The 19,917-nt window shown below is 37.3% G+C and overlaps 1 protein-coding gene across 1 annotated transcript in view; it reads left to right on the top strand.

Annotated features, from left to right (window-relative positions):
* The first annotated feature begins 9,497 nt into the window (after window positions 1–9,497).
* The window catches only part of stat6 (signal transducer and activator of transcription 6, interleukin-4 induced), a 37,877-nt gene continuing 27,457 nt past the window's right edge, over window positions 9,498–19,917 (top strand). The window contains exon 1 of the mRNA XM_084721252.1: window positions 9,498–9,875. The gene's annotated coding sequence lies outside the window, so the exon portion shown is untranslated. The remainder of the gene's footprint in view (window positions 9,876–19,917) is intronic.

Below are 19,917 nucleotides of genomic sequence, written 5' to 3' on the forward strand. Positions count from 1 at the left end.
TCGGTACTTATTCTCAAAATGTCAGTATTTTTCCCCTTAGAAATGAGACTCAACAATCAATCATCATAAGGCCACCAATCAAAAGCATCAGTTATTTGACAACCTCACTGCCTACTGCACCTTTAATAGTGTAAATAAATGTGGGCTTGCTGTTTGGCAAGCAACAGGTCATGGTTGCCCTTTTGTCTGATGTGTTGTAACAGCTTATTAATGATTTATAAAGTGTTTACAACCTAATTAGAAACCATTTATGAATCATTTAGAAGGTTAGTCTCATTGTAAAGTGGTACAGAGAGGGAAAAAGAAATATAGTGGGTTCACATGAAAGTGTGCAGAGAAGACAGAGAATACTGTATGTGTTTTGTGTATCTATGTACAGATACGTTTGCCGTCCTGCATGTGCATGTGTTTTCATGTGTGTGTTGTTGCAGCGTCCAGAACAGCAACAGAAGCAGTGCTAGCACACCCCTGAGGCTTCAGGCCCGGCACCAGAGCACAGAGGTCCTTCATATCTGTCACTGTCTGTAAACAACAGCTCGTCCCAGCGGCCTGCCCTGTGCTATTTCTGGCCTTTCCTGACATCTTTCAAAGACTCAAAACTAACTGAGAGAAGAAGTAAATCTGAGCAACTCTCTGCAAACAAGTGAAAGTTTTAGTCGAAGCCTGAAACAGGATCCACCGCTCCCCAGTTATGGATAGTTGTGTCAAAGCAGAGTTCGAAACATCTGTGACCGAATCCCAGTAGAACAGTGGTGCTGCTGGTGTTGATGACAGAGTAATTAATTGTCTAATAATGATGCATAGCTCCGTTATAAGCACAACCTTGTGTGCAGCGGCTGCCCTTCATCCTCTGATGAAGGATAATCGTTTTTGCAGCTGTGTAGAAATTATTTCCTATCTTTTCCTGTCACAAACTCAATAACATAATATGCAGAACAACCTTTGTAAAGGTAGAATAGACTAGGTGGAAATGTGACACAAGAATATGAGGAGTGTTATTTATGTCTTACATAACTATCCCTGTAATGACCGTAATTTAATTACTTTTTTTGCAATAACTGTAATGGATTACAATTACATTTATTTTGTCATTTCATTTCATGTAACTAGTTATATGTAAGTGGTTACATTTTAGCACCGACAGTATCCTTTTAGACGTGTGTGAAATTTTGTCACAGTTAGCTTACAAATTCTTAAGGTCTCTCATGGTGACCTTTGACCACCAAAATCTAATCAGTTCATCCTTGAGTCCAATCGGTCATTTGCACCAAGTTTGAATAAATTCCCTCAAGGCGTTGAGAGATGTTGTGTTCACAAGAGTCATTAATGTGCACCACAAAATTAGGTTCATCAGTCTAGTAGTATTCAAGATTAGCTGTGGACAAACATGAGTTTGTTACACACACATGCACACACACACATGCACAAGCATGCACAATCATGTGATCTCCTCCAGGTCTACACGTGGCAGAGATAAAAGGTCTGTTTTGTAGTGAATGTTTGGATTATGTATGAACAATTACAAAACACAAACAAGGTAGCATTCAATAGCATTTCAAAAAAAGATAAAATACAAATAATTTACTATGTAATATCATGGTAGATGTCATCACAGTAAAGACATTTTCTTTATTTGGAAGGTAAGTAAAAGATCTAGTATTCAATATGCGAGGTATGTTTTTGAACAGTCACAAATAAATTTGTAAAGGTTTTACCTCCACTGTTGTTGATACCGTTTTTAAAGGATTTGTGAGAATTCTTTTTTCGGGTCCAAACAAAGAAATAACAGCTCCTGCTTTCTATCTACATACTTTCATAGTCTTTCCTGTGAGTCACTTTCCATCCAGTGAGCTACTGAAAACCAGTTTGTCCTCTTTGTCCTGAGTGATTCCTGTCCTCCAGGAAGTCAATCATTTTCTTCTCCCAGCTGATTGGAGGTAATTAGGCGAGCAGGGTTTGTAATTGGATAATAAAAGATGCTAATGAGCTGCTGTCCTATTTACTCATACTTAGGCGGTGAATAGCAGGACACAGCTCTGCCACATTCTCCTATAGCTCGAATAGAAAAGTGATGAGTAAAATTCACAATACTTAAAAGATATACATGTTAATCATCAGATTAATTGTCTTTATATAGCTGGCTTTTTAAATAGGTAGATGAATAATTACCCTAATAATATATTTTAAATAATTTGATGATGTAGGGAATTATAATAGAAAAATAACAGAAAATAGAAGTCTTTACATTGTTTTGCACTAATGTCACCAGCAGTCATATTGTGCTTCTGGTGGTTTATATATTTATGTAGCACCTCATAGAGCACACAACACAAAAGAGATGTCACAAAGTTCTTCACAAGACAATAAAAGCATGATAAATTGATAATAACAACAATTAAAAGCTATTTACATGAGCAGAACAAAAAAAAAATCAATGACTCTTGATTAGCACAGTCAATGTGTTATATAGTTTATTTGTGAATGTAAAAGGTCTTAAAAGTTACAAAAATGCCAAGGAGAGTTAGTCCCTCTTACACCTGATATTAAACACTTTGTTGTCCAGCCTTTGTTCTGTTACTTGGTGACATCACTACGTAACACATTTGTATAATGAGCAGCTAGTTTGGAACAAAACTTGGGGCTTGGGGCTTTAAAGAGTCAGGAGCTAAAACTGAGTGATTCAGATGGGGTGCTGCCCGATATGAGGGGAAAATGCTTTGTTTTGGTTTTTTTTTATATGAAAGCATGTAAACCTGTTCTAGTAGAATCCAAAAATAAAAATATGAGCTTGAAAATGAGCATAATATCAACACTTTAAAGCAGTGTTTCCCAAACTTTTTTTCTGGGGACCCTTTGTTTTAAAATGACAAATCATCACAACCCAACTCTCAACAGGCCTTATCAATAAATCTTGGAAAGAGTTAATTGGTGCATAAATTGACATTCTGATAATTTTTTACTGTCATTTTCACATCATCTTATATTATCATCATTTATCATTGTTGTAGACATAAACTGGTTCTTATTTTCTCCAACTGTCAAAATATGTAGCCTATGGACTAAATTAGAAAGAAATGTTTTAATATTAAATCGACTAAATTGTGCATCATAGTCTAGAATCTACAGCTCAGAGCATTTTCCTCTGAATTCTGCTGGCGGCTCGTCTCATGCCTCCCTCAGATAACTATGAATGCCAAATGCGAGGAAAATAAAGAGTTAACTACTTGCGGCTCCAAACATACTTTTTTGGCCAAAAATGGCTTTTAGTAGTAAAGGTTGCAGACCTCTCATGTAGAAGAAGCTATGGTAGCCACAAAACCTGTGAAAGGTCATAGAGCCGGTGTTTGGTTTGTCCATTCTGGGCTCCTGTAGAAACATGTCGGTTCAACATGGTGTTCTCCATGGAAGAGGAAATATAAACAGCACATTCTAAAGTAATAAAAACACAATGGTTCTTATTTTCAGGTGATTATACACTAACGAAAACATACTTATGAATATTTGTTAAATTTCTGCCGTATTCTTCTCAATAAATCCCCATAAATCTTCTACACTGGACCTTTAAATATCAGATTTTTATGGCGTTCCTCGGTGTGTGCTTCATTCAGAGGAGCCATGACAAAAACTTGAAAGTTATTTATGGTAACAACCTTCATTTAAAAAAAAAAGGTCATTCTCTGAATCTCATTTCACACGGACACAGCCCTCCTCTCTACCTTTGCCTTCCATTGTCCGGGCCTTGATACTGACAAGGTTGACATCAGAGGAGAGCTCTGACACTGGGTGAGTTAGGACTGCCAGCTGTTAGCAATCAAGTCTATTTTGAAGTCAGGGACACATGGACCCCCAGGGCCAGAGCAGCAACTAGCCCAACCCCTCGCTCCCCTCACCCAGCCCAGCCTACAACCTCGAGCCCCCTGGTACCACAGATACCCAGCACAGCTGTATTGGTTCCAGATGTTGCATAGCTGCAGTAAGGGCCCTTTACCTAAGAGGACCCCGAAAATGATGACAGACCTGCATGGAGAAGGGTAATGCAGCAAACAATAATAAAACAAACACCAACACCCAGCTGATAAAGAGCTGAAAACATCAGATCAATCAAATTCTAAATAATCATTATGTCTTTAATTGAAAGGTTTAACATTATATTCTCAAACTTGTGTCCTTGACAGAGAAGGAGCTGCACACTGTGACAGAAAAAGCCCTACCACTGCACAGGATCAATGTTGTTTAACATTAAATATCGGCTCTTTCCTGGACGGTGTAGCTGTCATCACAAATATCGGCCTGAATGCTAAAGACTCTAATCTTTATGGTAACTGAGTCTGTCAGCGCTACAATATTCTGCAGCTTTAAACAGAGGAGTAAGACCTAAGGCGAGTGCACAGACTAAATGAATCATAATCATCAGGGGCCAGTATTTCACAGCTTTTAATCTAGATCAGAGTGATCCGGATTTTTTGATCCCTGTTTTTGCCATCCTAGATAAAATTGATCTTGTAGGTTTTGTCCAAGGTTTTCAAAGAATTTTCAGGCAGGATCATTGTGATGTAGATACCACAATGTCAGATTTACAGAATCTAGACTTGCAGTTTTAGGATCGGTGTCCATCTGTTGGTCAAAGTAACATTTCTTTAACACAGACATGTGAAATGTTGGGAGGTGCATCATCATTATTATCAATTAAATGTCTTGTTGGATTAAAAAACAAACAAACAATCAAACAAACTGTAAAACATGTAGCTGTTTTGTCAGCATGCTACTGATCAAAAGACACTGAGTAAAATATTCACAGAGCATCTCTCATTGAGCGTTGAGTTCATCTGGTTGCAGTGCTGCCAGTGGAGGGTCAGAGTCATCTACTTGCTTCCACTGCAGCCAAGAACCCTGCAAACTTTAGCAATATTATAAAGCATGATGCAGGTGAGAGTTACGTTGCACTTTGGGAGGCAGAAATGTGACATTCTTGTCTTTGCATTGACCCTTTTTTACACAGCAACAGTTTAGTTTTTTTTTTTTTGGTGTTCTCATTGAAAATATTGGTTTATTGGTTGTTTATTTTAGAATTTTTATTGTTTTGTTATGTTCTGTGTTACTTTAATGTGGAAGAAATGAATAAATAAATAAAGATTAAATACATTCCATGTGTGCTACATGTCTACACATCCACCTTGAATCCACGATGAATCCACCTTTCTCTCTCTTGATCTGGATTCTGGGTAGGTCTGGATGATCAAATACATATCCCAATTTTGTAGGACCACGATCACATCTCTTGGTTTTGACATACCAAAATTTGAGATTTAATCCTATCCAGATAATTCTGATCTAGATTAAGAGTTTAGAAATACTGCAGCTTCAAGTCAGGTATATAATATAGTCTGAAATCTAGATGAAGAGAGGAAACCATGACACACAGGAAACTCAACGCTCAGGTTCTTTGAGAGGAAATGATCAAATCTTTGCCGCTGCATTGTTTCTGTGGTGGACAGGTCGGTCAAAACTCTCAGGAAATTGGGTTTGACAAGTGGAATGTCCCGGTAAGATGCCGTGGCCTGCCCCCTCTCTCATGACTAAAATGTGATCACTGAATAAATAAACATGAAATAGGTTTATAAGAGAATAAACAGATTGATGTTTAAGACACTGGCAGCAGAATCTGATGCTGATAGAAGTGACTGAAGGGGTTAAACTCTTCAACAAAGATTTACTTCATGTTGAGTCATCTGCAGATGATCATGTGAGATGTTACTGTGATGGCACCTAATTTCAAACAGACCCCTGAACAAACTGAACACAGGCAGGTTGTAGGCAGGTTTATACCTCCCTCATGTGGTCCTTCTAAGAAATTGCAAAACCAGGAAGGGAATTTAAAATGATCAACTGCAAAATGACAATGAAACTTACTAGGTGTGAATATTTACCTCATAATAAATAACAGGACACATTAAAAAAAACATAAAATACCTACATACAGAACAATATTACAACTTTAAAACCTCAGAGAGCAAAGCAGCAGCAGAACTGTAACATCTTAAACACGTTAATGACCCCTGGTGGCTCCATCTGGAAAATATTCTGTTTTATCATCTGTTTTATATGACAAGTCAATAATGATACAAATAATACTTTACTTACCATACCATACTTTTTGACATTTGCAATATTTAAGTATACTGTGCATTTAAACCAACCTATACTCTTACTTATAATACTCTTGCATCCTAGCACACTTATCCCCCATCTTCAGCATTATTGTTGTTTTATGCCGCTGTTGCATATATTGTTGTTTCCATATTTTCCACAATTCTTATTTCTGTTTGTCTATACTGTTCCATCCATCGCCTGTTACTGCTTATCCTGATGGGTTGCTATCACAGCTGGACACGTCGCCAGTTCTTCTCCGCTGAGACAAAGATACAGACAACCACTCACACTCACATTTGCAATTTAGAGTTATCAATTAACCTATTCCATTGCATGTCTTTGGACTGTGGGAGGAACCCGGAGTACCTGGAGAGAACCCACGCAAACACAAGGAGAACATACAAACTCCACACAGAAAGGTCCTGCCTCTGTCAGCCAACGGGATTCGAACTCAGAGCCTTCTTGCTGTGAGAGGACAGAGCTAACCACTGCAGCACCGTGCCTATATATCATTGCATGTAGTAGTATAATACACACACACATACATATTACATGAAGGCTATGATTGTCAGCACAAATAATTTGTTGCAACATGTCTAAATATTTTATCTGCTGACGTATTCATATATTTTTAGGCGGCCTTGTATAGTTACAATCCATCAATATCCATATAATCACAAAACATTATGCACATACATTATTAATTATACATTATTAATATATGCACATGCAGTCATTACTGCCGTATGTCTGTGTAGGTTTAGAGCATAATAAATTATACAGTGTGTCACTGTGTGCTGTTGTTACATACTGTATTAGTGTTAGAATAAGAAGTATTAATACTACCATAATAATACCACACAGTCTAAGAATGTTCAGTTACAAGTAAAGTTCCTGAATTCAAAATATTGATAGGAATATACTTAAAATATACTTAAAATATCAAAAGTAAAAGCACTCAACAAATTGATGTAAGAGCATTTCACTGTTGTTTAGGCTGATAAAGTGAAGCCAGTTTTTGGATATTTTATCCTGCTGGATAGAATAGTAATATAGCGCTTCATCATATCATATAAGAATATCATTAGGGGTGGAAGTAACAAATTACAGCTATGCAAATTACTGTGATTAAGTGATTTTGGGTGTACTTTTCCAAATTTAAGTTTTGCATTACACTATGTAAGCCTAATCCAATCAGTCCAGTCATCTGCCTAAAACAACGCTGCTGGAGGCACAGGTTTGGAGATGTGAGGGTGACGATGGACTGGAGCAATCCATGATTTCAGTTCTTGCTTGTAAAGATTAGCGGTTGCAACAACGTGCTGTTTGTATGAGATCAGGTTGTAACACAGTATGAGAAATGAGGAATGAGATTTGCTCGGCTGGCAAATAAGCCAAAAAAAAAGTTTTCTAGCTTCCAGGTTTATACGGCCCACTGAATATGTGGAGTCGTCTGTGCTCTCATGCCCACACCTGTGAATCCCCGCTCAGCCCATAGACTTCACATTGTGGCAATGTCACAGATTTTTAAATTCTTGAGAAAAGTTTTACAAATATAACAACTCTACGGATCAAAAATTCAAAAAGAATCATAACTGACCTTATTTACAGACGAATCCTATCAAAAGTTTTGTAGATATCTCTTTTATAATGGTGGCCTGTAGGGGAAAATGATTTTTGGGCTGGCCCAGAAAATTTTCACTGCAATATTGCGAGTGGCCACTGGGAAAAATCGGAGGCTAGGTTGAGCAACAATTCCCTGTATAGTTCTATTATAAATCTATGAAGTTAACTAGCTGGCTAATAATGCTAGCGCTTTGCTAACATTAGCTAATTTAACATATCTAAACAGAGGAGAGTGTATAGGATAAAGCTGACTGTGGTACCAAGCTTGCTCAACTGTATTTAGAGCACAGAGTGAAAAGGAGCGGGATTTAGGATAGGTCAGTTGCTCCGACTTATTACATTAAAGTCCACCTCCAGTCATGTTTTAAACAAAATAAAATGATCTGCAAGAAGTAATAAACTGTTTTGATTATTTTTTTTTTGCAAAATACGTCCAAGTAACTTATTAAAATGTCTTACATATAGCATATAGCTATACAATTTGCTTTCATTTAGTTTTTAAGAATTCGTGAATATGCAAATAGTCCCCGCCCTTTCCTCACAAACCCCACCCCGACCCCGAGTAACTGCACCTGGCTTCTCCTCTGTTTTGCTAGATAATCACAGTAACTAGCTATGGGGCTGGAGCTGGGCATTGCTGATATAATATGTATAGCACCACTCCTTCAATTAATGGGTTTGATTCTCTAAGTTTATGATGTCATACACCCCGCCTGACTGAATCCATTTTTGTGATACTGCCCTTGTTCACTGCAGTTTCAGAGCAAGAAATGCTCAGACAAGGTGTTTACTACTTATTTCACTCCTGATATGTCTTGTAACACATGAAAAACACCACATGGGCATGTTAACAAGGATAAAAATGTGATTTTCACTGGACGCAGTCTTCAAATTTAATATTATAGTCTTGTCCTTAGTATTGAAAATATAGCAGCTGAATTATTAATTAGTGCCCATATATGTTTCTTATCAAACGATGACCAGTGTACTTCAACTAGTCTGGGAGTTATAAGGGAAAATTTATAAAATGGTACAGTTGCCCCCAGCCTCCCCTACTTGAATAATTATTATTAGTATTTCACAACTTGAGACACAACAACACACAGGTGAGGAGGAAAACAGAACTATTATCTGTGATAACCCCATTTTTAGGCGCCAATAATACTTTATCCCGAAAAGGAAAATGCCCAGAACATAATAACCTACTATCTGGACAACTGGAGGGCAAACAAAGGTAAAATCCTAATAATTAGCTGCTGAATAATGTAGGGCTGCCCGGTGATTTCCCGACTCTAAGTGCCGTTGGGAAGTAGCGGGGCTCGAAGGCACTGCCATCTGCAGATATGGTATCATGTGTCTCACTGAAGACTTACTGGAAGTTGCAGCATCTGGTGAAATGACTCAACATTACTCCGCCTACGTGTCCTTCTGTGGAAGAGCACCAAGCCCTTTAGACACGGTTGTAGTTTCTGTTTTAACGGCGGTAAAAAAAAAAAAAAAGGGAAAAAGAAAAAGAAAGGCAATATTTATGCTCAATTTATAGTTATTATATATAGCCTGTTTCAGTCTTGTGCATGACTTTGTGATCGTTATGTAATCCTAACGAAGAGACAAGTACAGACTAATAAGTGCAAAAAAACGTGGACATTTGGACTCAATCACTGTGTAACTTGTCGTGCTGTTCATGCACAGTCACTGAACAGCAGTCCAGGGCACATACAGTATTACAGTACGTTTCTCGGTCATGTGTGAACTTGAACGTGAGGGCAGGAAATAAAGCGCGCCCCTGCGTTAGTGGCACACATCGTGCGCAACAGGGAAGTGAGCATAACCTACTTTCTGCGTTGTTGAAAGTTGTCTGTGGCTTGTGTGGAGCTGCTCGGCGCTCAAAAGTTAAATTGTCCTCGGTCAAAACGTCGTTGATTGTCCAGGTTTTTTGAGGGACGGCGTTTTCTGTAAAACCCAGTGATGGATGCAGGAAATGTTCAGTAACATATTCGGACTGGCGGAGGACTTACGAGACAGAGGAGGAGGAGGAAGAGGCGACGGTCCTGAGCGTTTTTCAATGTTTTGAAATCGAAGTCGATATTTGACTGAAGGTAAGTGTTTTACTTGTTTTGGTTACTGTTGAACTTTTAAATACTGGAGGTCTGCAGCTGATGAGGCCCGTCAGTTGTGAAAAACTGTGCATGATAAAAGAGCCTATTTCTGTCTCTGTCATGTTTTGGTTACCAAAAAGAAAAAAAAACAAAACAAAACAAAACATTTGAGGCTGTTGCAGGGTGTATGTCGGCCTGAAACACAGCATTATGTCCTTCTACTTATTCACACCTGAGAAGTGATTCTGTCCTGTTTATTTCACTTTCACAAGCTAAAAATGAGGCTCCAGCTGGGTTTAGTCATGTTCTTGTTTCTCATAATGTGGACGATAATTATGTAACTTACAGATCGTGTCAGCAAGAATATTGTCTTTATCAACTATTTTAGTCCCTCCCTCCATGCTCTGTGCTCCAATAGGCACGTTTGTTTCTTCGTAACTGTTCTGTTCCTAGAAATCCTGTACAGCTACGAGCTGTTTATGTGGCATTAACCACCAACACTGATAAAACTGATTAGGTTTTAACATTAATTTTATATTTTCACATAATAGTATTATATCCACAAACGGCATGTAATGAAAAGGCCCATTATAGCCCAGGCAAGCACTGAAGTTGTGATTAATGAGGTTTTTATTCATCCTGTATGCACTAGTGGGGTGTTTCTGCCAGGGCTCGACTAATATGTTTTCTTCAGGGCCGATACGATTATTAGTAATCAATAGGGATGTATGGCTTTCGTTTCGTTCAAAAAATTTCTGATACCAGTAGCGATACCTTGACTTTGATACCGGTTCCTGGCTGATACTGTTTTTGATACCAATTTTATAAAATCAGTTTTAACTAAATTTAAATTATCTTGTACATTATGGTACAAACATTTAATTTAATTTTCAGCTCCTTTTTACACACTCAAAACACTCGTCAATATGTTTACCACAGACAACTTAAGTCAAATGTTTCAACTCTTTAATTCTATGTTTCAGCACCTTGGCATTTTTCCACTCAAACTAGTTTTACAACATTTAAAATAAGTTACAAGAGATTTAGTCTTATTAGGTACTGAAATTTGGTATGGAATGACAAGGCATTTATTGATGAAGCAATTCAGTCAGTGCCATTAAAGTATCAAAGTTCTGCACCCAGCCCGATGGATGTAACACTTGCACATACATAATTCAAACATTTCTTTCCAAAGATAAGTCATGCCAATATTTTGCACATGCTTAGGTCATGGCGGGGAACTTTATTTTATGTTATTAAAGAAGGACTCTAGAAGTACTTTAAGTTAAAAGGAAAAACAAATTTAAATACAAACAAGTCTGCATTTTTTTTTTAAATCGCAGTATCCTCATACTGTGAGTTTTTAGTGTTGTTACATTCCTAGTAATCAAGAAAATAGATATCTGATATTTGAACTGATTTTCAGTAAAACAAAATATTAGCATTACAATTTAGAATAAAAACCTCCAACACAAAACTTGTTTTAATAAACCTTTAATTATAATAGAACTTTTCAACAGGATCTTAAAAGACAACTGTGTAACATTTAGGAGGATCTATTGGCAGAAATTGAATAATATTCATAAGTATGTTTTCATTAGTGTATAATTCCTTGAAAGTAAGAGTCCGGTCACACATATGAAATTATGAATGTCTTTGCTATTGTCCGAGGCTGTGACTCCACGCCCTCAAAGTTAACCAAAGTTCAATTTTAGGTGAATAACAAACACAAATTTGCAGCCCCATGCCTCAATTTGTGTATTGTGACCAGACCTGAAGAATCATTGTGTTTTCGTTACCTTACAATGAACCTTTTATGTGCAGAGGACATGGGTGCATTTCCACGGAGGCTGCCATGTTGCACTGCCATGTTTTGTAAGCAGCCTAGAACAGACACACCAAACCCTGGATTTAACACAGCCTTTCGTTTTTTGCATGAGCTACAGCCAGAGTAGTTTCACCTGTATGTGTTGCAGCTATTTCACTGGCAGATCCCTTCTGGTCCTTTAAAACATAAAGTGCAGGGAGCCATGAGAATTTTAATAATATGGCCTAGCACAGGTTAAAATCTTTGTAAAACAGAGCAAACACATACATGTGTAAGAGTGAAACAGGAAGAAGTGCGAGAATGAATTGAAAGATGTGTAAGACTGAAAATGGAGGATGGCAGAATGGAATAAATTAACACCATAGAACATGACTTAACCATGCTAGGAAAAAAATGGTGTACAAGTAGCTGCTGCGAAGTATAGGGTCCCGTTTCATTAATAAAATGTGTGGTATTGGATCAGTGCATCGACTACTTGCATTTTGATACTGCTATTGATAGGAGAGGGACCCCTAGTGGTAGAACTTACAAATTGTGCATTTAGAATAGTACTGAAACGTCTTTAAGCACTTTGAAATGAAATAGAACTTTTTAATATCATATTAAAGCAAAAAGTGCAGGGAGCTGCGTCTGTATCATAACAGTAGGGATAGTTTTTTCATCGCGGTGACAATAGGGCTGGGTGATTGAACGCATCTATTACCAGCAATGGCCTGAATCCATCGTCAGTTGTTTTTTTGGGGTGATTTTGTGGGGCGAATATTGGTTATTTTATTTTGCAAAGTGACAGCTGCTGCTCTACAACTCGCTGTCATCCAGCAGCACAGTACACACACACACTCAACCTGTTTTTACCAGATGTAGTGAACATACGTAGTGTACGAAAAGTAGTGAATTCGCTGCTTGTGTACATCTCCGCTCGGGAGGAGGGGAGGAGGTGGGAGAGGGGGACAAATATATCACCAATCGCTGGTTGATGGGTTGACGATAACCCAACCCAACCCTAGGTGATGAAGTAACATATTCCTGCAAGATGATGGTTTAACATGACTGCCTTAATAATTACGTTTTATTGCAGTTCATTGAAACATACCGTCATAAGTGTAACATAGCTCCTTTAAGTAATAGGGCAGTGTGCATGTATGTGGCGTGTAAGTGAGGGAAGGCAAGCGACAGCTGTTAAGCAGATTAATAAATGCTGCAGCATCTCAGGACCAAGAAAATGATCTGTTAATTCCTAACTGCTGGAAAAGTGAAGGGTGAGCTCCAAGGTAAGCTAAGGAGGAAAGGCTAACATTAGCTTTGTAATCCAGTCTTGAACTGCAGCATCTTTTTTTTTAAAAAATGTAGTTAAATAAATCCATAATTATAAATATAACGATAAACACCTGGATATCTTCTCTAGTAATTTTTCAAAATTTCTGTGTTGAAACAGTTGTTATTGTCAGCATGTTGAGAGAGCCAGAGTAGGGCAATTTTAAATTCATTCATCTTATCAGGATAAAACACCCTCTGCTTCCTATAATCAGAAAAATGCCAAATGAACAGCACAGCATGAGAGTTTAAGTGTTGGCACCATGCAGCCTAAAATCCTAAAGAACTTGTTGGTTTACAGATGTCAGTAGGAGCTTGAAAATAGCCCTGGGAGACAGGTGAACCGAATCTGACATGACAAAAAAAAACTTAACTATGCAGAGTGCTTCCTGCGGAGTAATACCTCGTATTGAGCAATGGCAGCTGTTTTCTCAAGCGACTCAGCTGGCTTAGAAAACAAACATTCTCTGTCCTCATCACCACAGCTGTATTTTACATCCCACACACATCAGTGGGAAATCTCTTTCATATTTAAACAATTGATTGAGCCCCATAAATGAAATATTTATTGGTATAAATCTACAATGCAGCCCATTGAAAGGTTTCATGGTATCATGGAAATACCGAAAAATAAAAGTCTAAGATAGTCAGAAGCATTTTGTTTACCATTTAACCATTACCAGACCTTCATTTTGAAAGGGGTCAGTGCTGTAAGTGAACTGTATCTTTTACATTAAACACACTCAACACTGTACATCCATGTTCTTCATGTTGTTCTTCTCCGTTTGCTGCTGCTTCTCAAGTTTTGGACATTGCCAACAAAATATTAGCCCACAGTTCATCACATGGCAATTTAGAAAGGGCGGTGAACAGCAGGCCCATGGCAGCAATTTGTCATGTGCCGTTCCATGTAAAATAATTGCCCATCCCTGGTCTAAGGTTAAAGGATGTTGTGTGTTTGTAAGGATCTGAGACATGTTTTTTCACTGCCAGCAGAGAACTTTTAGGGATCTCACCCAAAATTTAGGGAAGTTTAGTTTCACTAATCAGATGAAGGATGTTTGGATATTTGACATGTAAGATACGCTCTGCTGATCAGTAAGTGCGAGGAAGTGAAGCAGATTACATAGAGAGCTGCACTGTCTCTTGTTTGTTGGTAGCCAGGTTCATTTTCCAGGTTTTGGATCTCATGTAGTCGTAGAGGGAAGACAGGCTGCTGGAGCCAAATAACAGTCAGGGTTGTGTTGTGTGTTGCGTTCCTTGTTCCCCTTGGTAAGGTTTTAAAGGTGAGTTTCTGGCTGGTGACGTTAGGAAATTAGCTGGCAGCGTGTTCTTTCCTCTGTTCCCTTAAACTGGTTTTACAGAAGTCTGTATTCAGGACTTTAACAGAGCGTGTTTCCCCCATTCAAAATCTGTTTTGTATCAACAGATGAGGTACCATTCCTCACCACCATTAAGTGATTTTGTTTCAGTAACTACTCACCCTAATAGTAAATGATATCAACAAGGTCATTATAATGAACTATAACTACGTGTGAAAAAATATAATACTCTAGTTAAATAAAATAAAAGTAAAAACTGGGCTGTGAAAAAATACTACAAATACTGCAACTAATAAAATTAAACTAAAACTTAACATTTTTAAACAATAAAAAATAAACTGAAGGGAGCAAACCCAATTGAAAACTGGAAACCAACTGAAACACAGTCGCTGACAAAAGCTGAAAAAACAAAACAAAATAAAAATAAAAACAACAAAACTATAACTACCTTTTAAAAGTATTCTATTAATTATTTGGTCTACTGGAAAATAGTGAAAACCGTTCCTCACAAGTTCCCAGAGTCCAAGATCATGGCATCAAATTGTTTGTTAAACTAACAGTTGCTAAACTACAGGTATTCATGTGATATCCCTGGTTAATATTTTCCTGTACAGTGTTTACTGTTATGCATCAAGTGAGAACTTGTCAATATACTTAATTTTGATATTGTATATGACAAAATAAAGAAGAATGTCCTCACATGTGAGAAAATTGATGCACAGAACATTTGGTATTGTTTTAAACAGTATGTTGAATTTAACAACATGAGGCAAAGAAAACGGTTGGTATTGTTACTTAAAAAACAATTTAAACAATTAATTATCAGGATTGGCGCCAACTAGTTCTGTCAGTTGATTAAAATGTTTTGTCCCGATTAATTGCATGAGTGTCTGTAGTTAATCACGATTAATTGCAAATTAATCACACATTTTTTAATTGTTCAAAATGTCCCTTAAAGGGATACTAACCAAAAACATTACAAATATTGTCCAGAAACCCTCAAGGGCACTGCATTTGGCATAAAAAATATGCTCAAATAATAGCATGATAAACCCAAGTCCATCAGGCACAGATGAGGATAATGACCTGCTCAATTTATCATTAAGGCCAAAACGCACTAAAAACTTTAATAGAAAAGTCAATTGAAGTTTCTATGGAACTGCAGGCTTCAGATTTAAAATTTCAACACCACTGAACCTGCTGTATTTTAGGAAAAGGTTACTTTTCATATGCATTTTATTTATGTATTTATTTAGTATTATTATCATTAATAATAGTTTATTTGTTTAGTAAAATATTGTCCTCTGAGGAGAAAAATCCTCACCTTTATTCACCTCAGTCCATATAATGATGAAACGCTGCACGATATTCATGTTTTTGTATTAAGGATCATTTACATCAGTGTCACTCTGATAGTTTACATCAGTGAGGATGTTTTAGACCACAGCAGACAGCAAACTGCACACTGACACACACTGAGGAGATGAAGAGGAGAGACAGAGTCTGGACTCTTCATCATGACTTACAATAATGCAGCTCAGTGAGAAATGTTTTGTGGAGGAGACAAGCGTCTGTCAGTTTGGTCTTTACAGAGACAGATATTTTAATCTGTAGTGTTTAAACCACAGAACTGTACAAGAACATCAGGATTCATGATCAATAAAAAAAAACAAAAACTTTTTTTTTTTTAACAAATTGAAGAATTAAAAAAAAATCATCAAACTCCCCCACACTGATTTCTGAGAACGCCAGTGGAAAATGCCCAGTACTGTTTTGACTTCCCACCATGCAGTGACATTAGCTGAACCACCTGACACGTGGTTTACCTTAACAGATGGTATCATAAATAGCGATATGAACAGCTGGTCTTCTGAATATCATATGTTTCCATATCACTTGGATCTCTAATCAGAAATTTAACCACAGTGGTGAGTAAGTCTGTTTCTCTCCTACTTTATTCTGTTGATGTCTGGGGGCTTTTTTCCTTTTTTCAATTAAACAATGCATTACAGCTGTGGCGATTAGTCAATTGATTAGGTGACTGAAAAGAAGATTAGCTACCAACTATTTTGATAATCCATTAATAGTTTCAATCATTTTTCTGATTCTAGCTTCTTAAATGATTTTCTGCTTTTCTTTGCCATTTATGACAGTAAATGAAGCGTCTTTGGGTTTGGGACTGTTGGTTGGACAAAAGAGGCAATTTGAAGACGTCACTTTGGGCTCTGGGGAATTGAGATGAGAATTTTTCTCAATTTCTTGCTTTTTTATAGATTAATCATGAAAGTAATCAATCAACTAATGTATAATAAAGATAACTGTTAGTTGCAAAGGAATAGTATTAATGAAGAATACAAAAAAAACAAAAAAACAAACATACATACAAATTAAAAGAGAAATTAATATCGTACAAACATTTTAAATTATGTTAAAAAAGCTGCATGAATCAAATTTAAAGATATGACATACAAGATCCAACATTTTCACAAACATGTCTTATAGGGAAAGTTATTCTTTTCTTCATAAAGATGGCAAGTAAATTATGTCAATTTAATCATCAACTGGAGAGATTTCGGGCTCAATCTTGTCATTATTGTTGCTGAATTGTTTTGGTATCATGAATACGCTCTGTCTTGTAATTATGTTCCACAATTTGTAACTGTAGGACTTAAAATCCAGTGTAACATTTTCTGAAGTCAGAGTGCTCAACAACACAGTCTCCAATTTAAATGAGATTTCTATTGTCACTATACTTGTGTTACCCTTTCTTTCCTGTTTTTCTTCATGTAGAATGAGTAAATTCACGTTTTTGCTGTTGACTCTAGGGGAACAAAATCCAAACTTAACCTCTTTTAAATGATTATGGGCTTAAATATTGTTCCATACTGATGGACGGATGGATATGTAGATTTCCCAAATTAAAAGTTGGTTCTTACTATAGAAACTTCATAGGCCTGAAATCCTATCTTATCTCAGACTAGGATGGCATGTGGAATATTTGATATCAGAGAAACATGTTTCCCAACTGTAAAACCCCCCAAAAAACTTCTTATCTTAGAATAGAAATTTAGCTAGTACAGAGCTGAAGTATTTCCTAAATTAGGATGGCATAGACTCTGCCTTAAATTCAAAATAATTGCCGGAAATTGCAACACAACTGTTGTTAACTCACTATGGCAATGACAATGAAGATGGGGAACAACATGAACACCGACATATTAAGATTGAAAGGTTACTCAATCCGTATTTCCTGGACGATGTATTAAAGGGGTATAAATCAGCTGCCAGGACGACTGATTTTAAATTTGATTGACACCTGGCCTGGAGGTGTGAGACAGCTGTCATCAGGGATACAGACAGTCTTGTTAAGTCAAGTTAAGATAAGATACGAGGTCTTAGGACAGGACAAAGCAATGAGGTTGCTTCTGTAATTGGAAGACAGGATTTTTATTATCTATGAGACTTAAGATAAGAAAAACAGTACTTTTTTTTAAATTATGTTTTTGGACTTTTCTTGCCTTTATTTGGCAGGACAGCTGAAGAGTAAACAGGAAAGGGGCGTGAAGAGAGAAAGAAAGACATACAGCAAAGGGCCACAGGCGGGAGTTGAACCAGCAGCAGCTGTAGAGGACTGACAGCCTCCATACATGGGGTGGACGCTCTACCAAATGAGCTAAACAGCTGCCCCAATACAGTACAATTTTTTGTACTGCATTGAGGTTCAACTCTCCTGACCTTGCTGTTAACTTTTATAAACATTTATTTTTGGCACCATCATAGAGGGCAGGGCTTGTTGTGTCCAAATAATTCCCACCATGGATGTTTATTTCCAGAGAGGATAAAGTTTTCCAGGCTTTGGACACTGTGTACAACTTAAAATCAATCAGGAAATACTTAATTCTGAGTGTCTGAAATATATTTAATTGACATGTGCACGATCTGGATGAGAAATATGAAAAGTCTTAGTCGAATAGACCCAGAATAACGTCATTATGTATTAGGGGGTAGTGAAGCCGCGCTTAATATAGGAAACCCCCTAATGGAGTCTAGACACTGGTGGTGGTAAAGGGATGGAAAACAGGATGTGATGAGGAGTGGACTTCTGATGAGCTCAACCTGGGCCCTGGATATGAAGAAATGAAGGTGAATGGGTGGGAGGAGGGTTGCAGCAATATTGTTGAGAAATGAGAACTGATAACAGCAGAGAGGAGAACAGATTTTAAAGTTTGTCAGCAATGACATGATTGGCTGATGGAGACAGCGGGTAAATCTGGTCGGTTAACTGAAAAGTGAACACCCATAATCAGCTGATTGAGAATAAGCAGGAAAGAGAGAAAGAGAGAGAGATGAATTAGGCGTAGAGATAATCTTCCTGATCGAGCTTCAATAAAACAGACTGTGATCATTTAAGTTCTGCTTGACATTTCCTCAATTGAAAACAGTTCAAGATGATCAATTTAATGTTTTACCCCATCACCTTCATTGATTTTTGTGAATGTTTATTCTGAATTTGTGCATCCTCGAAAGGCTCAGTCGTTCACAATCAAGGATGGGGCAAGGTTCACCACTTTGTGAAACACATGACTGTATAAAGGATATTACTACATGAGCTTGTGAATACTTAGAAAACTGTTGTCAGTTAACACAGTTCATTTGCTAATGATTACATTGTGGTTTTATCAACATTTTATGCAGCACCCCACTTTTTTGGAATCAGGGTTGTAAGATGAGAGAAAAGGTGCAGAGATTTGATTGATCTTGTGGTTTATATTTATATTGAACACATACAAGGTTTGTCTTATGATGTCTAAAAATAGAATAAAATCTGCCTTTTAAAAACTTAAGTGTTTCATAAAGTTACCATGATATATCATCACAGATAAAAGAAACTGAGAACAATGCTTCAGTCAGCATGTTCTGTTCCAGTGCTGAACATCTGTTTTGTGTGTGTGTGTGTGTGTGTGTTTTTTTTTCCCCATTTCATGTTTGTTTGAATTCAAATTAATACCAGATGTTTGCTGAATGACTAGGTGTCTTTATGAATCGTAAGAAATCATTAATGATCTTTGAGAAGGAGTAGCTGTGTGTATAATGTTTAAATTAAGCAACATGTTAATGGAGTCTGGCAGGCATTTGTGTATTTTCAGAGCAGTGGATTTTTGTCTTCAGGACAACAGACTCTTCATCGCTTGTTATTGTCAAAGTATTATGTTATCCTCGTCAGTGTCCTTGCAGCCTGCTGGCAAACTTCCTGAGCCTTGAGTCTGGGAAGGAGGTGGCGGGCGAAACAACTCGCTTCAACCATAGACCGTCTATGGCTCCAACTTGCTATTTGAACTGCAGTGCTCATTTTTAAAGACTATGGTCTTACATATTGCCCCTTTAAGGCTGTAGAGACTTAAAGTGGCAATACTGGATCAATAGGTTGAGGGGTCTGAAAGGATTTCACCCGTTGTACCCTCTTTTGCTACAAGACACTGCACAACTGCCATACCTGTGTCAAACTGACTTGTCTGAATCTCCCTGTGTGGTAGAAATGTTGTGTCAAACATTAATTATTTTGACTAAGTCAGAGTAG

This window comes from Lutjanus erythropterus, chromosome 6 (genome assembly GCF_056507025.1).
Source record: "Lutjanus erythropterus isolate fLutEry1 chromosome 6, fLutEry1.hap2, whole genome shotgun sequence".
Classification (NCBI taxonomy): Eukaryota; Metazoa; Chordata; class Actinopteri; order Lutjaniformes; family Lutjanidae; genus Lutjanus; species Lutjanus erythropterus.